General features: G+C 37.1%; 1 protein-coding gene across 7 annotated transcripts in view; it reads right to left on the bottom strand.

Moving 5' to 3' along the window:
- Nucleotides 1–26,206, bottom strand: part of MTMR2 (myotubularin related protein 2) — a 105,872-nt gene that overhangs the window by 68,377 nt on the left and 11,289 nt on the right. The window lies entirely within an intron of this gene.

Raw genomic sequence — 26,206 nt, 5'->3', positions numbered from 1 at the left:
ATAAATTGCAAGCTCTAATGGTAAGAATAGGGCTAAGTATTATTACCATCCACATTCCCTCTGGACAGGCTTCCCCAGTACTCATAAATACATTCCAGGTTAATTCTTTCTTTTTATCCAACCATCCATTTATGCATCCAATGATCAGGCCAATGTGCAAAACCATTACACCAGGCACTATGATTTGGAGATAAATATGGCAAAACCCTCATGTTCATAAAGCTCACAAGCTTGTGAAAGAGGCAGACAAGTAGATAATGCTGCAATGTGATAACTCTAACTACATACACACACACACGGGGTGGGGTGGGGTGAGGGCAGAGAGAGAGAGAAAGAGAAAGAGAAAGAAGGACTATGATTACGAACTTGGAGAAAAGAAAAGAAAGCACCTGACTCTACCCAGGAAAGTTCAGGGAAGACATCACAGAGGAGGTGATATCTGAACTGAGTCTTGAAAGATAGGAAATTGTCAGGCTGACAAACAAGTAAGGGAATTCCAAAAACAAACAAAAAACACTACAGAAGTACAGAATTATCAAAGAGCACAGAACACTTGAGAAACTACAAATAGTTCGACAGTGCTGGATGAGCAGAAGAGCAGAAGATGGAAAGTTGAGCCTGTCTTTGTACCTTGTACCTTTCCACCAAACCAAATTCTATATTTTTAACAAGGCTGTCTGAAATATCCACTTCTTCCTTTACAATAAGGAATCACACTCTAGAGTTACTTTTATTCTCTTTAATTCTTATAGAACTTTTGATACCTGATCACATACTGCCTTTTACTGTTTACTGATCTCAGGTATGTAAATTTAGTCTCACCAACTAAAATTTAAATACCCCAAGAGGGAGGACCGTGTCTTTACTTTCCTTAAAATCGACTTCAGTGCCTGTGTATATAGTTAACATGTATTATGTTTCTTAAATTCAAAAATACAGGACTTCCCTGGCGGTCCAGTGGTTAAGACTCCACGTTTCCACCGCAGGGGCCATGGGTTCAATCCCTGGTCAGGGAACTGAGATCCCACATGCCCTGCGGCCAAAAATTATAGTGACAATATACCTATGCCACAAACTGAAATGATTTACATCATTTCCTTTTATCAGTAAAAAAATTTTTTAATTATTTAAGGAAGAAAAATCAATGGTAGAAAAATCTCAGACACTTTGAATTGAAACTTAAAGTTCTGATAAAAAAATATATTTTTCTAAAGTTTCATTCCCAACATATTAAAAGTCTCCCTCACATGAAAAGTCAAAACTTTTTCATTAGATTCTGATGGAATAATCCACCTTGAGGTTGTGATAATATTTAAGAACCATATTTTTGTTTTAAAATTTGTCCATCATAAACCTGTGTATAATGATTACTAAACTATTTTTACAATGTGAAAATCATCTCCCCTCAAAAAACTGTCAGTTCATTTTTTTATTGGTTTTTTCAGCTTTATTGAGGTTTGATTACTAAAAATTGTGTATATTTTAGGTGTACAACATGTTTTGACATATGTATACATTGTGAAATGATCACCACAATTAAGCTAACTGAAACATCCATCACCTCACAGAGTTACCTTTCTTTTCCTGGTGAGAGAATTTGAGATCTACTGTCTTGGCAGTTTCAAGTATACAATACCGTATTACTAACTACAGTCACCGTGCTATATATTAGGTACCCAGAACTTAATTTATAACTGAAAATTTGTCCCTTTTGATCAGTATGTCCACTTTTTCCCTCTTCAGATAGGATTTGAAAACATTTTCTCTCACTCGGTAGGTCACTTTTTCGTTTTATTTTTTCTTTTGTTACAGGGAAACTTTTTGTTTTTGATGTAGTCCCAATAGTTTATTTTTGCTTTTGTTGTCTGCACTATTGGTGTCAAATCCCAGAAACCATTCTCAAGACCAACACCAAAGAGCGTTTTCCCTATGTTTTCCTCTAGGAGTTTTACAGATTCAGGTCTTACTTTTAAATGTTTAATCCATTTTGTGTTGATTTTTGTGTGTGATGTAATACAAGAGTCCAATTTTATCCTTTTGCATGTGGATATCTATTTTTACCATCACCATTTATTGAAGAGTCTATCATTTCCCCACTGTGAATTCCTGGTGCCCTTTCAAAGGCAAGTTGACTGTATACATGTGTGGTTCTATTTCTGGGCTCTCTATTCTGTTCTAATGTCTATGTGTCTATTTTCTTATGCTGGTACCATATTGTTTTGATAACTATAGCTTTGTAATACAGTTTGAAGTTAGGAAGCATGATGCCTCCAGCTTTGTTCTTCGTGCTCAAGATTGCTTTAGCTATTTCAGGTTTTGTGTGGTTCCATACTGACTTCAGGATTGTTTTTCTATCTGTGAAAAATGCCATTAGAATTTTTATGTAGAATGCATTGAATCTGTAGATCACTTTGGGCAGCAGTGACATTTTAACAAGATTAATTCTTCCAATCCATTAACATAGGATAACTTTCTATTGATTTGTGTCTTCTTCAATTTCTTCCATCATTGTTTTATAGTTTTCTTCATACAGGTCTTTTACCGCCTTGGTTAATTTTACTCCTTAGTATTTTATTCTTGTTGATGTTATTGCAATGAATTTGTTTTCTTAATGTCTTTTTTGGAAAGTTCATTGCTAGCATATAGAAACAACTGATTTCTGCATGTTGATTTTGTATCCTGTAACTTAACCTGAATTTGCTTATTAGTTTTAACAGTTCTTTTGGTAGAGTTTTTAGTGTTCCATATATAAGATCATGCTATCTACAATATGTTTTTATATATTTATACAATGTGAAAATCATCTCCCCCAAAATAAACTGTCACTTCACTTAAATGAATGAAAATGGCATTCCACTGGGAACACTTCAAAATTGTTTTTTCAAATACAAACATCTCTTTATTTTATTAACTATTTCAAAGTATAATTGTGTAATTTTTTTTGTATCCAAGAATCTATATTATACAAAGGAGCAGTCATAAGAATTCTATTATCTAGTTTTATAATGCAAGGAAAGAGAAATTGATAGGCTGAGAATGATTTCTTCCTTTTTTCCTGTACCAATTTCTGAGTAATTAAATTCCATGTGCATTAAAATAACAAGTAAAATAGACAAACTTCAGGCACAGTGCTCTAACAGATATTGTTTGCTGCCTGCTCCATATATATACACACCCCTTTCTTTCCTGACTTTAGTGAGGACAGTTTGTGGCCAGCCCAAGATGACATGCTTGTTTTTGGCTCCCTTGTGTCTAGGAAACAATGTGACACCATTTTGGCCAATGAGATTTAAGGGGCGGTTTGTTAATTGTTATGGAAGCCTCTTATTTTCTTAATAAAGGGGAGCAGAAATAGCAAGGCGGTCCTTAACCTTTCCCACTTTCTCTTGCCTGGACCAAGATCGTAAAGCTTGGATATACTGTGGCCATCCTGTAAACATGAGCAAATGCACACAAAAGAGCATAAAGTCCTTTCCTGGTGAGCAGCTGAATCTACACCAACAACTCCCTACTTTGGGAATTCTGGTTATGTAAAATAAATGAAGTTCAATTTTTAAAATCACTGTAATGGAGTTTTCTATTCTGTACAGCCAAACACAATTTTAAGTGTTACAGCAATCAACACCTCACAAAGTCTATTTTGAATAAGCTGAAATGCATGGTACTATTTTTTATGTATATGACCTTCTGGGAAAACAGAAAAAACATGTAAAGGCAATAAAACACAATTTGGAATTATGGGTAGTGTATACCTAAAAATAATAGTATCGATAGGAATATTATAGCATGTACCATTAAGACATCAAATAGTTCTTGAGAGCCAAAGTATGAAATAAACAAATCTAAGAGAAATAAAATAACAAGCAAAATCAGGTCTTGCAACTAATACTTTGCAGTCTCAAAGAATCAGTCTTCCAAGCAAAAGTGTGGAAAACAGCCTTTAATTATTAATCTCTTTTTAGACACACATAAACATGGGTAGATATTGTGATCTACACTGTTGTATTTGAATAAGCACTAAAAGGTTTTAAACTCCAGGCAGGCAATGAGGGGCTGGAGCGGACAAGGGTGGGAATACTTGTGATTACAGCAAACACAAATACACACAGCACCACCACCACCACCAGAACCCCTGAAAGTTCTGGTATAAACATGAAGTGGCTACTCAGACTGAAGGTGGCCACAGAATGCAGTTCTTATTCAGCAGTTATTCTTCTCCTGTCATATGGGCTCTATGCATGCTTCTGATCACCATGGCTACTACAATAATACAACCTAATTTCCACTGCTCTCTTCCATTTCCCCACTGCTCATCTTGAGGTCAAGCTCTCTATGTTGACCTTTTATGAACTGTTCCACAAACAAGCTCTATATTTCCCTGAATTCATACCTTTGCTCATGCCATTCCAAAAACAATGCCCATTTATCCCAATCTATTTATTAACATCTTACTTACACTTTAAGACCCGGTTAAAAGGCTAGCTTTTCCAAGAAATCTTCCCCAGGTCTTCCAGCTGGAACAAAACTCTCAGTCGACTACACTTCTGCCTATACTCTATCATGGCACTTAACACTTTCCACATTAGACTAGAGCTCTTTGGTTACACAGCCTCCTCCTTTTTAAATTATAAACTGCTAGAGAATAAGAATCTTGTAATTGGCAAGGCATTTGAACTCAGAGCAAAGATTGCAGTCTGCTAATCTCATTAAGTAACCAGTGCCACTTTGGTTTTCCTAGGCCCATAAACTTCACCACATAAATTTCAATCCAAACATTCCTGCTATCCTTGTCATCCTGAACTTCTTCAAAAATGCCAGACCTTCTAGTCCGACTATGTGTTTTCTCCATCCATTTTCCCTGCCCAAGTCTTCCTTCAGCTCCTAACTTTTCCTAACCTTTATACTAGACTTTTTACTCCATACTGAATAAATTCTCTTACATCTTCAACCAAATTCTCCCCTCCACCTCTTTGCTTCAACTGAGATCTCCTTCCAGGAATCCACTTCGCTGCAGCCTTTTCTAGAGAAAACTTTCTTGTTCCACATCTAAAAAGCCCAAAGGTGAAGCCAGCATTTCCCCAGCTCCTTTCTCATGCTTCTACACTAGTATTACTTTTCCATCTTCATATATAAAAGCCTTCTTCCTCTGAGGTTCATGGGATTTGGGTATAAAACCTCTCTGTAACTATCATCCACTCACCTTTTAATTACTCCTCCTCACTCAGTAAGAACTTTCTAATCTGGCTCACTTTCTTCTCTAAAGCTTCTTTCTACTCCAAAAGTGCCTTCATCATGGGAATTTTAATGCCCATAAGGGCAAACTAGCAACAACCTAGCTCAAAATTCCTCACTTCCTACATCCTTCATCTATATCCCCACCTTAGCAATGTGCTTCTGTAGTCATACACTTTACTTTATCATTTCTGGAAACTACCCAGCCTTTGTAATCTTAAACTTAAGGAAACCAATATCTGACCACAGATGCTATTCTTTCCAAATATCTCACTTTCTTAACTTTCCCTTCATCTAATCTTCAACCTGGTGGTGACAACTCATCCCTCAACTCCTCCATTTGTCATTATTATCCTTCAAGCTTTACTGCTCTCTCTATCCCCCTTCACTTCCTTCCCCATCCAATCTGGAATACACAGTATCATTTTATACTCTCTCTCGCCAAACACTCAGTATCCTTATATCCTTATCCACTGACCATCACTTCCCTAACTAATCCCTAAATTCAGATCAATATATTGAATAACTATCTACCTTCTCCTGCGCTAATGGAATAAATCTTCACATTGGGGCCATTTAAAACTTATGGTTAGAAAATATTAGCTAGGCCCTGGGCAGTACTCAGCAACACTCCCACTTACCAAGTGATTTTTCTAAACCATCACTATCTTTTCCCCAAGCCAATCACATCCAATCAATCCAAAGTCCTGTAGAGTCTACCTCCCTATCATCTCTTGAATGCATCCTTTTTTCTATCCTAATTTTTACTGTCTTAGCTCGACACCTCTTCCCTCAACTACTCATCCAATATATCATCTCAAACTAATACCAAAGTGACCTTTCAAAGACAGATCTGATCCTATCATTCCTCTGCTTAAAACTTGTTTTTAAATTGAGATATAATAGACATATAACATTATATTAGTTTCAGGTGTACAGCATAATGATTCCGTGTTTGTATATATTGTGAAATAATCACAGTTAAGTCTTGTTAACATCCATCACCATAAATATTTACAATTTTTCTTCTGATGATAACTTTTAAGATCAACTCTCTTAGCAACTCTCAACTATACAATACAGTATTATTAACTATAGTCACCATGCTGTACATCACATCCCCATGACTTTATTTCATAACCAGAAGTACTCTGACCACCTTCACATTTCACCCATTCCCTCCTACCCTAATCCCCTGCCTCTGGCAACCACCAATCTGTTCTATGTGAGTTCGGTTTTTGTTTTTCAGATTCCACATATAAGTGAGGTCATACAGTATCTGTCTATCTCTGACTTATTTCACTTAGCATAACACCCTCAAGATCCACCCATGTTGTTGCAAATGACAAGATTTCCCTCTTTTTAGCTAAATAATATCCCGTTTTGTGTGTGTGTGTGTGTGTGTGTAGCACATTTTCTTTATCAATTCATCCGTCAGTGGACCCTTAGGTTGCTTCCATATTTTGGTTATTGTAAATAATGCTGCAATGAACATGAGGGTGCACATATCTTTTTCAGTTAGTGTTTTTGTTTTTCTCAGATAAATATCCAGAAGTCGAATTGCTGGATCATACAGTAGTTCCATTTTTAATTTTTTGAGGAACCTCCATCCTGTTTCCCATAGCAACTGTACCACTTTATATGCTGACCAACAGTCTACCAGGGCTCCCTTTTCTCCACATCCTCACCAACACTTGTGATGTTTTGTCTTTTTGATAAGAGCCATTCTAACAGGTGTGAGGTGATATCTCATTGTGGTTTTAACTTGCATTCCCTGCTTAAATCTTCAGTGATTACTCACTGCCAACAGAATCGAGCCCAAACTCCTTAGCACAACACTTGAAGTCTTCCATGATCTGGCCTTTGTTCTACACATCTAGCTGGAGCTCTTATTCATCTGAACCCATTGGGAATGGCTTGCAGCTTCTCTAAGTTCTTTAGCTATTTCATGCATCTGCACCTTTGCTAACCTTGCTTAACCCTGCTGTCTTTGCCTCTAATGTCCTTCATACACTTCCAAGCCCTCTTTGACCATCCATCTTGTAAACATGACTACTTCTTCCTTCACTGTACACTGTACATATTTCCATCATAATACCTGTAACACTGTATTGTATTTACTCATCTACGAGCTCCTCTTCTCAGACACTTTGTTATTGTTTACTATTCCAAGATCCTTTACCACAGATCGTTTCCCTATCTTGCTCGCAATAAAATATGTAAAGCGTCTAAAAAAATGTAGCACCACGTGTAAGTATCGATATTAGCTGTAATTATTTATGACAAATGAGTGTTATTACACAGAAATTACCCCACCCCAAGTAAGATTAGCTGCAGAAATTTAAAAATTATAATAGCAAAGTTGCTGTTTCACCTCTCATTAATACTACTTTCAGCTGTGACATATTACAAGTCAGAATACAAATGTCCCCTAGTGACTGCACCCAAAGATTTACTGGGGGAGCGGAGGGGACAGCAAGAACTACAATTAAAGACCTGGTATTCACAAAATAAGGAATTATGTCTTTTGGACAACATTATGTTAGAAGTATTAGAAAAATGATTATTTTTCCCACTATAAGGGCATGTGTGTTGGCACTGTGGACGCAATTTAAAAATGAAGTCTGTCGTTGCCATGAACTGAATGGTGCCCCCCCCAAATTCTTACACTGAAGCTCACTATGAGCCCCAAAGTGATTATAATTGGTGACAGTGCTTTTAGGAGATACTTAAAGTTAAATGAAGTCATAAGGGTGGGGTATAAGTTAACATCCATAGGATTAGTGGCCTTATAAGAAAAGGAAGAGAGAAAGCCTATCATTGCCCCCATCCCTACCTGACTCTGCAAGCACACAGCAGGAAAGGCCATGTAAGAAGACAGCCACCTGCAAGCCAGTCAAAGAGAGTCCTCACTGCGAACTGAATCGGCCAGCACCTTGATCCCAGACTTCCCAGCCTCTAAAACTGTGAGAAATAAATTTCTGTTGTTTAAGCCACAAGTCTATAGTATTGCTTTGTATGCAAGCCTGAGCTGACCAATACAGTCATAGAGAATAAAAGTCATCAAAGGAGTTTCTCTTGGATATACTGATAGAAGTGAAAGATTTCCAATTTGAAATTGATAATATAAAATAAATTTTTTTTTATACAAAAAAAAGCTCAAAAGTTCTGAAAAGTACTAAAAAGGACATGGCAGTCCTACCAAAAGAGACCTAATTATGTCATCAGAAATAACCTTTCTCCGGGAAAAATATGAGTAAAAATTAATGTTTACGTTGCCTATTATGTTTTCCACAGAACTACCTTGCCCAAAACTGTTCACCCCAACTTGATAGACACTCCAACTGTATGAAGTCATTTCCATCAAGAAACAGTTTATATTTTCTTTTCTTCTTCCCTTCCTTTCTTTCTCACTGAATACGGTTTTTATTTCCCATTTTCATGTCTCACTCTAGCTCAATACCCTTTTGCTGAAAAAAGCTGGAATCAGCTCATAACTGGATTCCCTCAGGGATGTTAGTCGCATCACTTTGTAATATATAATATTCAAATCTACAAGAATAATGTCCTTCAAGCATCACTCCAACAATCCTGTAGCACTTGTATTCATTATGATGAAAGTGTGTCTACTGGTACCCAACTGCCTCCAAATCAAATTAAATATCGTAATAGCTTTCAGAGTGCCAAGGCTCTCCAACATACCTACTTCTAGCTCAAGTTTACATTTCACTCCAGCCAGACAAACCTGTTCCTTGCCACTGGTCATGAGAATCAGACTCTTCTCTGTTTCCCCTCTGAATAGCTTTTAATTTAGTCTCCAAACTGTCTTCTCTTCTGACCAACTCTGGTTTTTAACCACCTCAAACTTATCTTGAAGGTGCATTTTCCACAATAAACCAGTCCTAAGTTATTCTTAGTGATTCCTTTCAATAAGTCTAGTCATTCCAACACCTTTGCATTTGTATTCAGTTATGTTTACACTGATGTACTATGTTTATACTGATTCATCTTTGTCCATATTGATTCACTGTATAATGCACATATACCTTTAAAAAATTTTTAACAATTACCAAACCCTGACTATGTACAAAATACTAGATTACAGAACAGCCTCTGCCCTTGAGATTTCAGCCCGATAAGAGGCATTATACCACATAAGCATATCAATAATACCATGAGAGGTACAAACAAGGAGAAAAAACTCAAAGGAAATGGTAATAATTTGAGGATTAGAGAAAAGAAGAAATACATTAAGTTGAACCATCTGAAATTGCTGTTTTGTAGGTAAAATGGTCAAATATCAACTATTCCACATGGCTCGATGTGGTCAAATGCAGGAGAAAGAAATTCAGCTGGGCCTTTAAGGAAGGACTGCAAGGCACAGATCAAGGCTTTGCAAATCACAAGCACCCCCTCCCACCTCCCCCAACACACACACACACACACACACACACACACACACACACACACACACAGAAATTTGTAAAAAGAGTTTTGGAAAGTATAGGGCGTATTTTGTGAATAATAAGTCACTGACTCAAACAAAATAGATAAAAGGCCTGGTACCAGAACACTGAGAATCCTAAATGCCAGGCTTAAAAACCCTGCTAGGAAAAGGCAAGGGGTTCACAATGAGAAACCACTCCACACCCTCTAGGGTGGCTAAAATCAAAAAGACAATAACAAGCGTTAGCAAAATTGTGGAGAAACTGGAACCCTCATACATTGCTGATGGGAATGTTAGATGGTATAGCCACTTTGGAAATCAGTCTGGCAGTTCCTTAAAAGGTGAAATGGAGTTACCAAATGACATAGCAATTCCACTCCTAAACATATATCCAGGACAAATGAAAACATGCCTACTTAAAAAACTACACAAATGCACACGGATGTTCACAGCAGCATTATTCATAATAGCCAAACAGTTAAAATGCGCCATGCCATCCCCCTCCTTGAAATCCTTCCATGGCTCCCCACTGCTCTTACTTACCTTAACCTCAAGTAGCTACATGATCTGCCCCTGCCTCCTTCTCCAGCCTCCTCTTGTACATCTCTCTCTCTCCTTGCTCTTCTGTCCAACCACAGTGGCCTTCTTTGAGATCCTTAAATAAGCTGGCATCTCTGCAGGGAGCCTAGTTCTGCAAAACTCCCTGACTAGTTCCTCTAAGACTACAAACTTTAAGAAGGAAGAACTGTCAATTTTGCTCGCCATTCTATTCCTAAGACCTAGCATGGTACCTGGTATAGAACAGGCACTCAAGAAATACTGCTCAAACTAATTAATGAGTGAAAAAATGAGAATGATCAAAAGATTGAATTATTCTAATCAAATTCATCAGAGGCCATGACTAGAACATAAGACAAGATGAAAAAGAAATGTGGCGAAGGGGGGCTGGCGGGGGGACAGAACAAGGCAGGGGAAGATAAACAGAAAGTTTCATTTTCCTTCTGGAGTTCCTGTGCATATGTTACTTTATATACCATATATAGTACTCCATTTCCATTGAAAAATTTCTTAGGACATTGGAGCAAATATTTTGTTAAGGAGGCTATGTCTTAAGTGAATGACAAATAATCCTTAAACAACTGGTGGGAATTGTTTTTTGACTGTTATTTCCACTGGAATGATTAAAGAAAAAGTTGGGAATTAAGAAACAAGGATACTTAACAGCAGTATCCATGGCCAAGTGAGTTAATCCCCACTCCCCATTACAGTTTCATTATCTGTGAAAGGTACCGATTAGACTATTTTAATGGTTAGCTTTTTGATGGTCAGATACCTCTTTGAAAAATCTCATGAAAGCTAGTCCCTGTATTGTTTACAACGTCAGGGACTTTAAGGTTAAGAACCGTGGCCTAGATTATTCCTTTTAGTTCTAACATAGTCCAGAGCTTTAGAAATGAGTATTCTGCCTTTTGAAATATTCACACAATATCTAGATAAATACTGAAAAATTAAACTGATTGTCCAAAAGGTATATGTGTATGTAAGTGTATATATATGTATGTTTTTTCTAATTAGGTAATCACAGTCTTGAATATGAAGTTAAGACTCATAAACTAAATAGAAATATTCCAATATTGTATTTCATACAACAGAGTCAAAAGGAAACTAAATCCAATAGCTATACTTATTTCAGGAACTCTGGGCTATCACTGTGTAAATTCAACGCCCCTGATTATAGATAAATAGAAACGATACCCTATCAAGAAATATAAACCACAATTTCTTTAAATATTTTCATTGGTTTTATATTAAATGATTTTATCAGAAGCTATATCTATCTTTTAAAATACACTTGAAAAATATTCTAATTTAGCTAAGTAATGATTCTTTTTCCCTTTTTTTCTTTTTCTTTTTTTTTTTTTAACTAACTACAGAAGTCTCCCCCATAATGTCATTTCAAGTACAATGGAAAGACCTTCACTGTCTGCCTCCCTGGCCCTACCATACATTATCAACAGCTTCCACCATTAGGGTTTCTGAGCTTAATGATTCTATTTCAAACGTCATACATTTCAAAACATACCTGTAATAATTAGGGGGAGATACCTCCTTAAAAATATACATACGGTTGGCTCAATAACTCTTCTAAATAAATAATTTAATCAGAATGAACTGGAACACAAGAATATAAACTCAGTGACTCAGGAACATCACCCTTGCCAATGCCCAACATGGTTATGTTACAAGGCTTCTTATTCTGTGATTCGTACACTTAATCTAACCTTGTGGCCTCAGGACACTGGAACTTGTTATTAGCTTCAGTGGCCTGACTCACTGGACTGCCTCTCCTCTGCCAAGGTGAAAAACAAAAACGCATGACTTGGAGTAATCTTGGCACTTGCGTTTCTGACAGCACACTCATTTTTCTTTCAAACACCGCATGTGGTTTTCCTTCACAAGTCTCTTTCCAAATCTGAAGGCCATATTCCATTTCTTAAGAGTTTAGCTACCTTCTACATTACAGCAAATGGTCTATCCTCAATGGTTCCATTTTCTTAGTACCCACTCGTTCCCTAATTCCTTCCCATCTGGCTTCTGCCTCTATCAAGCCCCTAAAATGGCTCCTTCCTATAGTTGCTAATGACCTGATTATTTTTTTAAAAAAGGTCTTTTCTCAGTTCTGATACTATAAATTCAGCTCTCTTCACTAGCATATTCTTTTGGTTATCCCATATCTCAGTTTAATTTCATCAATACTCTTGAGCATCTACTATATGCAAGACACTACTGTTCTAGGAACTACTAAAGATACGGAGATAAATAACATAGGGTTGCTGCCCCTAGTGAGCTTTCACTCCAATGTACTTAATACAAGTACAGAAAAATCACAACACAATATAGAATATGAAAAATGAATGAAATAAAGAACTTAGGGGTTTGGAAATTGGAATGCTCATATACAGCTTTAACTTAGGGGCTTGAAAAGGGTTTTAAGAAAGAGGTAGCATTTGAAGTTAGACTACAGAAGAGGTTCAACACCTTCTCAACAATTTCACTAAGCAAAAGAACAATATGAAAAAAAGAAAAGAAAAAGAAAGAATTAGGAAATTCAGGGCATATTAAAGCTATTATAAGAGGCAGACCACTTTGGTTGAAGGGTGGGATACTTGTAAGGCTCAATCAGAGATATGCCAGAAAAGGTAAGTTTTGATTAGCCTGTACAAGTTCTAAAAAATAAGTTGATATCTAGATATTTAGTTCTGAAAGCAGTGAGAAGCCACTGAAAGCTTCTGTGCTTTCGGAAGATCATTTTAACAATAGGTCAAAGAATGGATGACAACAGCAGGAAAATCTGTTCGAAAACTATTAGGAGACCTCCTCAAGTCAGAGGTACTGAGGACCTAAACTAGCAGAAAAACGAAATAGGACTCGATGCAAGGCACACTGGAGACAGAATCAATAGAACTTGGCAACTGACTTGACATGATGAGAGCAGGAGAGAAAAGGGTCAAAATATGAACCCAAGTACTGCTGACTGAGAAACCAGTGTGCCAAATTAGAGAGCAAGAAAAGTAGGTAGTTTGGGGAGCTAATGAGTTTCATCTTGGAATTTTTAAGACTGAGGTGGCGTCAAGGCATCCACAGGGAAACGTACGCACCCCATGCAGCAGTAGGCCAAAGGATTTTATATTTTACCTGGTCATGCATTTGTTCATCCATTCATTCAGGCAATTTTGATTTACTGCTTACACTGTGTTGGATGAGTGCACTGTGAAGATACATGCGATACGGTAACATTAGATGTGCTCCCAAATTAAATCTTCATGGGAGAGGCTGACTCCTATTCAACTATCTATGAAACTGACTGTGATAAATGCTATAAGAGTGGTTTAAAAAATACTATAGAGTAGAAGAGCAAAGGACTGAGTGCGACTGGGAAAGGTTAAGGCTGACCTGAAAAATGTGTCATTTTGTTATGGACAATGGCCTGTTAATAGGATTTGAAGGTAGAGTGGAAAAGTAAAAACATTCCATACAGAGAACAGCAGAAGTAAATAGATTACTTGGGGAAACCTATGTGACTGGGCTTTGTGGATCATGGCAGGGGTGGAGGCAAGAAAGGCTGAGCTATGTTCTATGAAGAAACCATAGAAATTGTGGTTCTATGAAGGATACCATAATAAGAGTTCAGATTCTATTCTGTAGGCAATGGGAAGCCATCAAACATTTCTGAGCATGTGTTACATAATCAGTTCTATGTGCAGAGAGAGATTCTGCTGGCATGATGGAGCACCAACTGGGGGAAAACCTCTAGAGGAAGTCAGATTAGTTAACAGGCTATTGAACGAAATCATTAATAGACATTTGGAACAGGCCGCACAATGACAAAGACAGGAAATACAGAAGAAAGAGCAAATTTGAATGGGGTATGTGAAAATGTGCAGTAGATTTTGATGTTGTTGAACTTGAAGCTCTTACAAAGTACCCAAGTGTTCATTAAGTAAGTGGAAGTACAAAACTTTTCCAGTTTTGAAGTTCTTTGGAGAGATTACAGTTAGGTGACAGCTAAATCCATGAAACTGAATCATGTAGCCCAGGGACAGGATGTATAAAGCAATAAGAGATTTGAGATTTAGTGAACAGAACTACAGTCATTTTCACAGAATACAGACTGGAGGTAGAAGTCCAGAAAAAAATGGTCAGAGAGATGAAAGAAACAAGAGAAAAAGTTTAGTGAAAGCCAAAAAGAGTGTTTTAAATTGGTAGTTCATAGTACATAATAATACTACAAAGAGGTCAAGGAAAGTAAGAGAAAAATCCAATGGAATTATTAATAAGATATGTAAAATAAATTACTATGTCAACAAGATCTGTATGTTTTAGAAACAATAATCTAATAGGAATGAAAAATTGAGGTAATAAGGCATATTGTCTCTCTCTCAGTAAATGTAACTGTATCCAAACCCACTCTTTCTTCCTATCTTAGATGATAACACATCCCTTCTCAGGTTCAAGGCAAGTCCCTCCTCCTGCGTTCTTCATCCTGCCCCATCCAGTCATCCTCAGGAGAGGAGAGTGAGCGTGTGTGTGTCTGTGTGTGTGTGTGTGTGTGCATGCGTACACATGCATAGACTTTATACAACACTGGATATTCAGTAGAAACTCAACACTGATTTGCTGAATCTATGTCAGGTTCATTAATAACTCTACCCTCTACTGCTCTCTGGATGTCATGTGACTTCAGGAAGTTTCCCTAGTTCTTGCCCTCCTTAACTTCTCTGCAATATCTGACACTCCTGGCACTGCCTCCCTATTGGGATTCTTTTCCTCTCTAAATTTCCGCTGTCATTAAAATTTACTGGCTTCCTCCAGGTTCTTTTCTTCCAGTTGCCCCCTAAATATAGATTCTCTTGAAAGTTCTGACCTTGGCTCTGTTCTCTGTCCTCAGTCTCTCTCTGAAATATCATGGATTCCCACAGCTTCAGTTACCACCTCCGTGCCAACGATTTTCAAACATCTTTAGTCTTCTCAGTCCCACATTTACAAATACTACTAGTACTATCTGGCCCCACCCTCTCTCTCTCCAGTCCTATTTCTCACTCTGATCCTGTCTGGCTACTGCCCACACCTTACAATGACACTAAGCTGCACAGTAAGCAACCACAGTTATACCAAATAATAGTTTTTAATTGTTCCTTTCAAATGCAAGTATAGGCACCAGTTAGCCAACTATTCTGTTAATTAGCCAGTTAATTAAAGAATATTGTAACTTGCAAGGACCTCCAAGATTTTAGTGAAACGCCCCTCATTTACAGATAAAATACAGCCCAGAGAAGTGAAGTGAATGATTTGAAATACGATACCGAATAAGTGGCAGAGCCAGATACATCAGGTCCCATTTTGACTAAATCACACTGCTTCTGATACGGAGTACAGAACCAAAAGGACAAATACCCTCAGGGTGTTTACTATCTAACTAGGGACATGAAACAAATGCACACACGCACGCACAAACACACACACCAATATTTCTATCACATAAGCTCACTGTATGAAGATGAAGTTCAGCTGAGACCAATCAAGGAATGCTCCCTGGAGAAGATAAAGCTGAACTGGATTTAGAAGTGGGTTAAGAATAAAACAACCAGAAAGCAGTTTCTTTGGGTTTCTTTCCCATAATTTTTTTTTACGTTTCTGGACAATAAACACAAGGAACATATTCAATATGAGAAGACTGGATTGTTCATTAAATCTCCCATTTAGAATTCAGTATGAAAAGGATGTGATAATAAAAACAAAAATAAAAAATAAAATATACATATATAATGAGGTGAAAAAAAAAAAAGAATTCAGTATAAATCCAAGTCATATTGTAGGATCTTGAAAGTAAATGAAAGCTCCAGTGACAATCTACTATTATCTCAGAATGTTACTGTTCCCTGACTCATCTACTTTACTGTTTAAGACTGCTTCATCTCCTTTTACTCCACTACTCAGCAGCCATGTGGCTGTGGGCCGGATGCTCTACCTCACTAAGTCTCAGTTTCTTTATGTGTAAAATGGAAATGATAAACTCTACCTCATATAATTGATCACTCATTCAGCTCCTTGTGTTCCAAATAAGACCACCCACTCCCCCCAGCCCCCAGCCCCCATCAGTAGGAGTTATGAAAGGACATCAGAAATCCAAGTGCTCTGGAAGAGTAAGACTGTGTGCCTCCATCTCTCCATAGCCTCCCCAACGTCACTGGCAAGTGAAGAGTAGATCCCAGAACTGTGAGTGATCTCTACAGGACCTCACCCTTCCCTCCCCCTCAGTACTCAGTCTCCCTACATTCCATCATCCCATCTTAAAAACTGTAAGGACTAACTTCACTATACCCTTTATCTCTGTTTACAACAGTTCCCACAAAAAGTCAGAACCACCAGACTAATGCCCTCCTCTCATCTCATCTTCCATTCACTCCCCCCACAACTCCTGTGCTTCTGAATTTCCAGGTCAATCATCAGCAAAATATCCTCTCCCTTAAATGGTCTCTTTACCTTTTACTCTAACTAAAGCCTGGTTTTTCCCCCTGAGAACACTGCTCTCCCTACAGCCCTTTCAAATGGAAAAATAAGCCCTCTTATTTTCTCACCAATATCTCTCTCCCACAGCTGGGCCTGGAAATTAGGCCTTATTCTCCATTGCCACTTTCAGACTATTCTTCCTCTCCATGTCTAAAAACCCCAATCATTCAATCTTATGTCATCAGGCTACACTACCTTCTACCCTTCCCTGCTGAGGTCAACGACCAGTCTCTAACTCACTCTCCCTCACTCCTTGAAGAATTAGCTTCAGGCTCACCCTGACTCTTTCTAATATCAACACAATTGCCATAATTCTTATTGATTTCAATATCCATATAAATGAATATTCCAACACCCTGGCCTCTCAGTGCCTTACCTCCTCTCCACCAATGATCTTGTCCTCCACTCTACCTCAGATCAGGATCACACCCTAAAACACTGGCATTCCCAATTAACTGACCTCCATAATTTAAATTTCAAACGTTCTACTACCAGCTCATCTCTCTAGGACCCTAGCCAACATCTTTTAATTGTTCAATTCCACCAAGGCCTCCACTGTTCCTACTGTCTTTCACTGTCTCTATTTCATGACCTTATTTCTCTTTCCCCAACTTATTAAATTCTATAGCCTGTAATTACAATCATCTCTGGTCCTTGCTTGCTTCATGGTACTTACCTGGCAACATCCAAATACTAGTTAAGCCAACTCTCTGCCTACTCCAGATCTGTACCCATACAGTTGGATTAGTGTAGAGAAAAACACACAACCATACGGCCTGGACTCACTTTGAATACATGATCACTCACCTCAACCAAGCCCTTAATACTGCCCAGCAAACACACTACATTTCCCTAATCCATATGTTCTCCCATTCTTCCAGACAACTATTTCATATGGTCTTTTCTTTCCTCATCCTCTACCATCCTCTCCGTCTTGAATTTAGTAGGTGATCTAGATTCCCATTTCACTGAAAAATATAGAAGTAATCAAAAGAGATCTTTCACAGGCTCCCTCAACTACAACCTCTTTGCATCAGTGCATATGTACTCTGCCTTCCTTTCTCTTACTGTAGGGAAAGCTCCATACTTCTATCTAAAGCTCCTCCACTGAACTATCTCCCCTCATCTTCACAAGAAAATCTCTCCAGCAATTCTTCCCTCTGGTTCCTGTATCATAAAAATTTTCCTCTCTTCTCAATCATTCCAGTCAGCATAGAAGCATGTTATTATTTCTCTTAACTTACCCTCCAGATACCACTTCGCTTCTCTGAGCTTCCTTACAGCAAAACTCCTTGAAACAGATGTCTACTCACTGCTTCCAATTCCTCACTTCTCATTCTCTCGGAACCCACTTCCAACGGGCCAACAAAAATGCTTTTGTCAGGCCATCAAGAACCTCCACTTTGCTAAACTCAATTGTCAATACTTAGTCCTCATCTATAAGCAGCATTTGACATAGCTGATCCTTCCTTCTTGAAATACTTTCTATCCTTGGCTTCCAAAACACTGTACTCTTATGGCTACCTCACGAGCCCTTCTTCCTTTCAGGTCTCCTGTAGTGATTCCTTCTCACTTCTGAACCTCCTAACACTGGAATACCCCTAAACTCCCAGTCTTTGAAACTCTTATCTTCTCTATGTACACCTCCCCTCCTTAATAATCTCATCCAGTCTCACAACTTTAACATCTCTAAATTGATGAACCCAAATGTATAGCATTATCCCACACTTTTCTCTTGAATTCCAGATTCCAATAACTTATTTATGTAACACCTCCAGGTGAACAATATGCCCCAAACCAAATTCCTGCTCTTCTTCCTGAAACCAGCTCTAACATCTTAGTAAATGTTAATTCTATCCTTCTATACTTTCTTGAGCCAAAAACTCTGGAGACAACTTTGACTCTTCTGCTACACTACATGTTCAATCCATCAGGAAATCCTATTGGCTGCACCCTCAAAACATGTCCAGTATCCAATCACTTTTCGTTCTTCTTTGGCTACTACCATCATCTCCCTCCTGGATGATTCCAATTCCCTAAAAAACAGTCTCCCTGCTTCTGCATCCTAGTCTGTTCTTAATACAGCAGCCACAGTGATCCTTCTGAAACATCTGACGTAGTCACTCCTCTGCAAAAAACCTTCCACTACCTTCCCATCGCATTCAAAACAAAAGCCAAAATCCTTAATACGGCCCAAAAGGCTTTCACATCTGCCCCCACCCTTACCTCCCTGACCTCATCTTCTACTATTCCCCCCCTGCTCCTTTGCACTATAACAACACAGGAGCCCTTGCTGTTCCTCAAACACACCAGGCAAGCTCCCACTTCAAGTCCTTCATATCTTCCATTACCTCTATCTGTAACTCTCTTCTCCTAAATATTCCGTTTCTTCCTTTACTTTCTTCAGCTTTTTTGCTCAGATGTTGCCTACTTAGTGAGACCTTCCCTGGCCATTCTATTTAAAATTGCAAACAACTCCAGACCCACCCACTCATTCTCTATTCATCCTCCCTGCTTTATTTTTCCCAAAACACTCATTGCTATCTGACATACTTTTTGTTTTACTTATTTATTTTCTGTTTCCTCCATTTAGTTAATACTTGCTGAGCACTTACTTACCACATGCCAGGAACAGTTCACATACTGATAAAGATTAAATAAAATAATGCATGCAAAGAGCTTAGCACACTACCTGACAGAAACACCTTAACAATGTAAAATACTATTTTTATCTAATGGAGGCTGGAATGGGATGCCGCCTACTGTCATCAGAGAACACCAGTTTAACAGAATGAGGTTAAACACAGGGCTGGAGAATTAAAACAAATGAAACTCTAACAATTTTATCCTTAAAGAAGCAAGGAGCTAAATTATCCATAATCAGATAGTCTCTGCCAGAGAAAATGTAATACAATTTATTTAAAACGTAACAAGAAAGCAAAAATAACTTCTGGAAAAGGAAATTTCATATTTCCCCTCTAGCAACCAGTTCCAATTATTAAATCACTGTTGGAAACATAAGATCCTTTCTGCTTTCAACACAAATGCTGTGTACTATGTCATTTCATGACCAAAAAGGGATGTATACCATTAAGCGTTTAATAGTGGATTATTATAAGTAACCATACTGCAAAGCACCTTCACAATATGAAGCATGGGACACTTTGGAGGATGCTAACACATAAACTATTCTCTCACCCCAACTAGGACATGTAAGTTTAAGCTACAAGAAGAGAAAGGAAAATTAGGTCTTGTAAATCATGGAAAGTCATTTAGCCTCTCAGAGCCTCAATTTCATACTGCAAAGTAGGAATGAAAATACTGATACTTGTTCTTATCTCACTGGATAGGTCTAAAATAATGTGAAAATGCTATCTAAGCATTAAGATTCTTTTATATATAAACACCACTACTAAGGGGGGGCGGGGAGGGACCAGCATCCAACAACTGATAATGTACTAAAATATGGAAAATGAAGTTACTGTTAAAATGTTTAAGATACACATGGGGCTATCTAAGAAACAAGGCATCTTCTCAGGAAGACTTTCCACATTAACACCATTCCTTCTGGATGACTCCTTGGATATATACCCCCCTCATCACCTTCATCATTGGGTCACAGCTATTTCTTACAGTTCTTTGCTCATGTTTTCAAGCAAGCTTACGTTTTCTAGTTAGGTAAAATGTACAAAATAAATGCTTATGTACCAAGAAAACTTCCCAAATAAAAATCAGAGCTCCTTGGAGATTAGCATTTAGGACATATCCATTACATTTAAAATGACAGCAATAAAATAGTAAGCCAGACCTATTTACACTAAAATAATTTAAAGGAATAACTGACTTATAGGAAAAGACATTAAATAAAGAAATATTTGAGATGATCAAATCTATCATGACCAACAGTAAAAGACTCGTGGAAAAGTCACCAGATGTCCAAAAAAAAAAAAAAAAAAAATCACATCATCTTATTTTTGACAAAAGCCAAATTGGATAGAATTTGGGCACGCAAATGAAAAGATGACATAGAGAGTCACAGGTTCATGGTCCAAATACTTTTTTTTTAATGACCATTAGTTTCATAACAGTTTCACAGAGTGATTTCAAAGAGTCAAGATGAAAAGAATTGTGGTGTTACTATTCAAATTAAATTATAACCATTCCATGGTATCTGCTTTAATCACAAAATGTCACCTGCCCTCAATGACAAAAAGGATTTTTCCAAATGTATGCTTAAATGAGAAATACAACTATGGTTCCAAACTAAGCAATCATTCTCCACTATCCATATTCCATTTAATTGACAGGCTACCAAAAGGGTCATTTCCTATACCCAATGCCTCTTTTCTTTGATGAGAGTGATCTCCAAAATGGAACAGGAAGTGTTGAGGAAGTGAGGGCTTTGTGAATGATGACATTCAAGTCATAAGGAAGACTTGAGGGGTGGAGCTGCTACACAAGATGGTCTCAAAGTTCAAATCTAAGGTTCTATGATTCAGAGCATAAAAATCCTAGAGAGATAAAATTCTAGGATTACAAATGAAGAGTTATGGTTCTAACTATTGGAAATATTTGCTAAACTGGATTTTACCATTTTTAATATCCCTTTCAGCTCTTGATAGTCATAATGCCCCCAACTCTCCCCTCTTATACACACACATGCGTACATACATAGAAATAAACTATTGTCCCATATGAAAATGTGATTCAAAGACTTCTCCGTCAACATTATTTCTTACGTATACTGCATAAATTTTCCCCATAAAAAGGCCGTCACACAGCAGCAACATCGTGAAATTTTATTCATTTTCAATTAGTGTGGGCACTTTTCTGCCCAAACCTTTTATCAGAATTGTTATTAAGAAATAGTATTGAATTATAATCATTCTGTTCCTATAAATCCTTCAATGGAGGTACAAAAAAACCACTGACAAGGTTCAAATACCTAAGCCATAAATAAATACAACATTCCCTGGCCTTGGATAACCTGCAAGTTATTAATAAGGTTCAGAATAATGGAGAGGTAAGTGTACTTCGGAACAAAAACAATCATAATACCTCAAGGGTAGGCCAAACAATTTCTGCCCTCAAGAGCAGTAATGTCTGTACTTAGAAAACTGTGCTATGTCAAAAAAAAAGTATAAATAAAACACATTTTAGAAATTAATAAAGTTGTTATAGAGAGAATATGTTCTCAAAAGCTACAAAACTGATAAAAATGTAACCAGCACTGTGGAATACTCTTGTTACTAATACTAATTATTCTTTATACTTATTCATATGTAGACTGCTTTTCTCAGGAGGCTCAAAATACCTCAGAATAAAACTGTGTTATATTCTAAATTCTGATTCATTGTATAATCCTTTGGAAGACCAGTTAAAGATTATATGAACATGTAAACAATTTACATTCTCACATGTGCTTATCCAAATTTGCAGAGCCATGGCCATTGTAAATGGGAAACCATTCTCAGTAGAACTCCCCTCTTTAACCTACTTCTTATTCTACCCTAAACTATATCTTCTCTTTGTTCCTAATTTAAAGGAATCAAGTCAATATTATTTAAATGTTAACTTCTGGCTCCACAAAACAACCAAATGAACATACACACATACCTAGGAAAGAACAGAACTTAGCTTTATAGTGACTCAAGAGAGGCATAATACAGGACAGCACTAGTCATACTATTTTTCAATAGTCCTGCCACTATCTCAGCCAGAGTGATGCAGTTTTCTTTCCACCACAAGATCAAAACAGAAATCCCATCATCTGACTCTTAGTCATTCCCACACATTTACTGGTCTGCTGTTATTGCAACAGAATATCTTTTTCCCTTGCTACACTATTCCTAAGAGCAATGTTCCACCCTTTTGGTCTCAGAAGTTCTACTATTTCAAAGTGCAGCATTTAGGCGAACAGAGTTATACAAACTAATTATTGGTAGGAAGATAGAAATTACTCTTTATACGCTTTTCAAAATATATAGTATTAAATAAGGTACTCTCTACTTTTCAATTTTTTTGTTTGTTTCAGTTAGATTTTTTTTTTTAAGTTATACTTATTCCTGAGAATTAATCAGGCTAAAAACTTGCTAATTATGACAATTATGTCTAAACAAATGAATTTTGGTACCTACCACAAAAGTATTTCTTGCCTCAATACTAGTGAACTTACAAGCATCCCTGGTAATGCTGCAAAGGCAGAAGAACCTGTCTCCAGATAGCAGGGGTCACTTATCAATTCCAAATATTCCTATGCCTCAAAGTACCCCTCAGCTTCTTCAAGGATGGAGACTAAGAATCTCTACCTCCACTAAAGGCCTCCTAGCCATCTTCCCTCTGGCTCTTCACACTCTTCCCCTCCATTTGCGGGGCAGGAACTTCCTAAGTCTCCTATTTCATACCCTCCCTTCTCATAGACATTTACTGACATCACCAATGTATCATGTACTGGGGACAGTGTTGAAAACAGATTCATTTTCTTCAAGGGACTTATGGTCTAAGGAAGATGCTGGATATCTAAGTATCTCATAATAGTAAAATGTGGGACTGAAAGGATATAAAGGATGCAATGGAAACACAGAAGAGAACACAAAGCATAGAGCACAGATGCAGAAGTGCTCAGTAGCTGAAAATATGAGCTGCAGGGTCACAAGGACTTGGTTTCCTGCTTAGCAAATAATAATTCAGGCAAGTTACTTAATCTAACTTCTTTCTTTATAAAATAAGGTAACGATATCTTATTAAGACCATAGTAAGGATAAAAAACATGACCTGTAGAAAGCAATTCGTACTAAATACTTAACTGGTAGAAAGCGTTCAATGAATAGCATCGTGGAAATACAAGAGAGTACCCTTGTCAGAAAGGAAAACAGTATGAAATCAGAAATAAGGGTCTCCTTTTAAAAAGGAACCCACTAATTAAATTAAAATGAAGCAAAGCCCTTGGCCCTAAAAGTACTTTTCACTCAGATGTACACTGTAAAATGTCCTCATTTGACTAAGATAACTAAACGTATAAACTTTTAAACGTAAAAAAGTTTTAGTTAACGGATGAATCACTGAATACTAAGCACAAATATCAAGAAGAAAATTTTTAATATATATAAATATGTACACATTATACACATACACACACACACACCCCCTCACACACATGCATACATGCATCCTATGTAACTTCTGATAGATTCAAGCAGAAGACTGGCCCAAAGCTTCAATCACAAAACCAATTCCATCACCAGTATTTTTCAATGTAACTGTTAGCAAAGCACTGACCCTCTTTGACTCTGCTGGTTTGCTGGACTGTTAATGGAATTAACATTACTTTATTGTCAATTGCACCAACACTGGTGGTATTTCACAATAATGAACAGAAAAATAAAATTCAAGCACTAAAAGATGTCAAAAATATAGTTATACTCCTCTTAATTCTCCTGATTTAACATTTCAAAATCCCATAAAAACATTTCTAGCAAAAGTGAAAAAGTGTGTCTGAAAATTAGGGATGCAGATAAACATACCAACATTTTACACTCTTAATTCAAAACAACCTGGAAACAAGTCACCTATCTTTCCATATATCCTAGTAAACAAATGCCTCCCGAGGATTTAATTTCTTTTATTTCCAGTCATTACTGACTATAATCATTACAATAAGATTTAAATCACTTGCCTTATTTAAACTGCTTCACTCCTACTGCCAATTCAATTTTTCTTCAGTATTCCATGGAAAGAAAAGGTTCTTTTCAAAAAAGTATTCTCCTGTAAGTAATGTCCTGAGCACATACATAGTATGTTTGCCCAAGAACATTAAAGAATGTATTCTATATTCTGACTGTGAACGAGCTTTTCTAGAAATGCAAATTTTGCTGTCAATACTTACACAATGGACTACAGTGCATAAGCACTGTTCATGCTCTATTAGTCATTCTGTTGGAAATTTTATTAAAAAAAAATAAAAGGCCTGCAGTGTGTATAAAGCACTTAGGATACAAAAGACGTATTGTCAGAATATTTGCAGGATCTCCAAAATAGAAAAACAACTCCCTCAAACAAATTAATTACAGCTTATAGTAATTATTTTTTTAAATGCTACACCAGAAACCTGAATTTCTTAACTTAACCAATCTATAGTATAAAAGAGATGACATAAGTGATCTTATCATCATGGCATCTGATTGACAGATGAGAGCCTACATTTTGTATTCTTCAGAGAAACAAAGGGGATCTGAGCTCTGAGACAGCTGGTGCAGTGCATGTTGGCACTTAGTCTGGAAAATCCTTAGGTTCTGAGGTACACATGACCTTGGATACAGTTTAATTTGTATTATTTTATTTTCAGGTCTATCAACTACATTTCCCTAACTAAAATTTAGGGCATATTACTTGGTAATGCAACAGAAAGTGTGAAAAACCAGGTTGTATAGAAAATGGTTGACATACATGTTTTTCTTCTGCAGAGTATTATTTCTTCAAAGATCTTATCTAGAAATATAAATAAATAAGTAAAAGCCAAAGTATTCTAGCCAAAATGAGTGTGTCCACGGGGAATGGGGTGAGAATTGGAGAGGAGGAGGGACTTTCAGTCCCAGCTCCAATCCCAACACCCTCAGCAACTTCTTAAAAGAGTTTCTCAGAACCCCTTCAAAAATCCTGATTCAAACTCTCATGAGAGCTGAAATCAAAACTCACATGGATTCATAAGTAGCCTAGAGAGGAAAAGTGAGCAATTTAGCTGAGAAAAATGTCGCACTAAACTGAACGTTGGTAAGAATAGAGCTCAAAGCACACTACGCTGAAATTGCATTTCCTTTTAGAAACGAACACTTCCATCCAAATTGAAGTATAAGGGCAGAAACACTAAAAAGAGGAGAGTTGACCTATTCTGTAAATGCTTGCTCAACAAACACTTTTACCTGGACAAACAATAGAAAACACACGGGGAATTCATGCTTTAATAAATGACCTTGCATGTAATTTTCTCATTCTATTATGCAAATCTGAATTCATTATTAAAACCATGAAGTCACATATCCATTCTTTAGGCTATCTAGACAGACATTTTGTTTTCCCAAGACAGAGAAAAACAAATTATTACTATTAATTGGTCACAACCCCATCAGCATAATGAGATATAACTTTTCTGCACAAACTTCAGTCATATAAGTGAAGTTGACATAGGTGTTTTATTTTGTTTTGTCCTGCACTCACTAAAACATTTTGTAGGAAAATAAGAGCATTCAACGTCTCTTCCTCTTCCTAGCCTGGAATGGTTACATTAAAAATCTAATGTATTGGCATCATTCCGCGATTTATCCCTCCTTAATTTTGAATACTATTCGCTATTTACCAGATTAAGCTGGTTGTTTTTTCTTGCTTGTTTTTGCCTTTTTTTCCTCTATCTGTATAAAAAGGATGAGGAAAACATCTCTCTTTTAAAGTACTTTTAGAATA

Source organism: Balaenoptera ricei, chromosome 8 (genome assembly GCF_028023285.1).
Source record: "Balaenoptera ricei isolate mBalRic1 chromosome 8, mBalRic1.hap2, whole genome shotgun sequence".
Taxonomy (NCBI): Eukaryota; Metazoa; Chordata; class Mammalia; order Artiodactyla; family Balaenopteridae; genus Balaenoptera; species Balaenoptera ricei.
The sequence above is the reverse complement of the archived record's forward strand: the minus strand, read 5'-3'. Positions and strand labels throughout refer to the sequence as shown.